Consider the following 2,891-nt stretch of genomic DNA (forward strand, 5'->3'; position numbering starts at 1 on the left):
ACAAAATCAACTTTAAAAATTAGTAGCCTTTCCATATACCAATAACAAGCAATTAGAAGACCATTCAAAGAAACTTTCTCATTCACAATAGCCTCTGTGCAGGATAACTTTAGTGTCAACTTGACACACCTGGGTTGAGGGAGCCTCAATTGGGGAATTGTCTCTATTGGACTGGCCTGTGGCTATGTCTGAGGGGATGTCTTCCTGATGAGTGATGTGGGAGAGCCCAGCCAACTGTGGGTGGTGCCACCCCTGGGCAGGTGGGCCTGTGTTGCATAAGAAAGCAGGCTGAGCAGGGGCCAGGGGAGCAAGCCAGTAAGCAGTGTTCCTCCATGGCCTGTGCTTCAGCTCCTGCCTCCAGGTTCCTTCCCTGAGTTCCTACCTTGGGCTCCCTGATGAACTATGACCTGGAAGATGCAAGATAAATAAACCCTATCCTCCCCAAGTTGGTAGTGGTCAGAGTGTTTTGTCAAAGCAATGAAGAAACAAACTAAGACAGTAATTGGTACCAAAGAGTGGGATATTGCTGTGACAGACCTGACCTTGGTGTTTTGGGGAGGACTGTGGAAGTGTTTGGAACTTTGGGCTGGAAAAACAATTGCGTGCTCAGAGTTTGTTGCTGTGGAGCTTGGAAAAGTTATGCTGAAAGAGTTGTAGATGATGGATGCCTGGCCTGTGAAGCTTCAAAGGGAAGCAGAAACTATCAGGGCTGTTCCTGTGATATTTTGAACTGAGAATCTGTGGGTTCTGGTCGGCTGGGACTGAAGAATCAGCTGTGATTAAGAGACCAGAACCTGAAGTAAAACATTTGCTTTACTGGGACAACTGATGCTGGTTAGCTGGGGCTGAAAAATCAGCTGTAAGTAACAAGAGACCAGCATCACCATGGTGAAATCTTCTGGGACCAGAACCTGAAGCAAAACCTTTGCTTTACTGGGACAATTGATGCTGGCTAGCTGGGGCTGAAAAATCAGCTGTAAGTAACAAGAGACCAGCATCACTGTGGTGGAGTCTTCTGGGAGGTATTTCCTCAGGGTCAGCACACAGAGGGGACCTGCACCTCTATTTCAAGCTGGAAGCAGGACTTGGTAATGTGTTAGAGTCTCCTGCATGGTTCTGGTGTTGAAAGTGTGAAGGGGTCACAGAGAGCAGTTGAGACTTGGCACTCTGGGAGGCCAGGAAAGGCCATAGGTGAAAGTGCAGCTTCAGTTGCAGCAAAGACCCCAGGATTGAAGGGGTCATAGAGAGAATTTGAGGCTTTGCACCCCAAGAGGCAAGAAGATGCCATTGGTGAAGGTGTAACCTCAGTTTCAGTGGAGACCCCAGCTTTATGGAGATGCCGGGACCACGGGACGACCACCAAGGACAGCAGTATGTGGAATGGAGTTGGCCTGGGTCTGCAGGGATGAGCTGAGTGTGCTGTGGATGGCAGAGTCAGAGCAGTGGAGCTGCCAGTACCCTTTGGAGCCCAGAAGATTGTGGTGAATCCCAGATGTCTAGCCTCGAGCTACTTTGCTGGACTTTGGTTTTGCTGGGACTACAGGGAACGCTGTCTCAAAAAAGACAAAAATAAAATAAAATAAAAAATACTTAGGAATAAATCTAACCAAAGACGACAAAGACCTCTACAATGAAAAATTTAAATCTTTAAAGAAAGAGATCGAAGAAGACATCAGAAGGACCTCCCATGCCCATGGATTGGATGAATGAATATTGTGAAAATGACCATCCTACCAAAAGCCATTTATAGAATCAATGCAGTACCAGTCAAAATCCCCATGACATTCACAGAATTGGAAAAAACATCCTAAGATTCATATGGAAGCACAAAAGACCTCAGATAGCCAAAGCAACCCTGAGCACAAAGAGCAATACTAGGGGATTACTATCCCAGATTTCAAACTGAATTATGGAGTTATAGTCATAAAAACAACATAGTACTGGCACAAAAATAGGCACATAGATCAATGGAGCATCATTGAAGTCCAAAATCTGAGTACATGCAATTTCACCCACCTGATATTTGACAAAGGGGCCAAGAACATTCACTGGAGGAAAGACAGTATGTTCAGAAAATGGTGCTGGCAAAACCGGATCTTTACCTGTAGAAGAAACTAAACCACTATCTTTCACCTTGCACAAAAGTCAACTCCAAATGAATCAAAGACCTCAATGTGAAGCCAGAAACTCTGAAACTGTTAGAAGAAAACATTGACAATAACCTACAAGATATAGGTGTGGGAAAGGATTTTCTAAACTGTACATCAATTGCTCAGGAAATAAGGTCAAGAATCAACAAATGGGACCTCATTAAACTAAAAATCTTCTGTATATCAAAAGAAGCAACCAAGGAAGTGAAGAGAAAACCCACAGAAAGGGAGAAAATCTTCACCAGCGACACATCTGACAGAGATTTAACATCCAGAATATATAACAAACTCAAAAAACAAAGAATCAAGAAAGGAAGTAACCCAGCTAAAAGATTGGCTAAGGAACTGAACAGAGAGTTCTCAAAAGAAGAAATAATGATGGCTAAGAAGCATCTTAAAAGGTGTTCAACATCATTGGTAATTAGGGAAATGCAAATTAAAACCACTTTAAGATTTCATCTTATCCCAGTCAGACTGGCTAAGATCAAGAGAACAAATGATACCAAATGTTGGAGAGGATGTTGGAGAGGATGCTGGTGCGATTGCAAACTTGCTCAACCCCTATGGAAAGCAGTGTGGAGAATTCTTAAAAAACTAAAAATGAACCTACCATTTTGACCCAGTTATACCATTCCTTGGTATACACCCAAAGAGGTAAAGGAAAAGAAAGAACCTGAAAGAGAAGAACAATAGGAAACAGGCCTTAATAAGGGAGATATGGACAAAAATTGGGTTAGTTTA

Source organism: Nannospalax galili, unplaced genomic scaffold (assembly GCF_000622305.1).
Source record: "Nannospalax galili isolate Female #2095 unplaced genomic scaffold, S.galili_v1.0 scaffold976, whole genome shotgun sequence".
In the NCBI taxonomy this organism is placed as follows: domain Eukaryota; kingdom Metazoa; phylum Chordata; class Mammalia; order Rodentia; family Spalacidae; genus Nannospalax; species Nannospalax galili.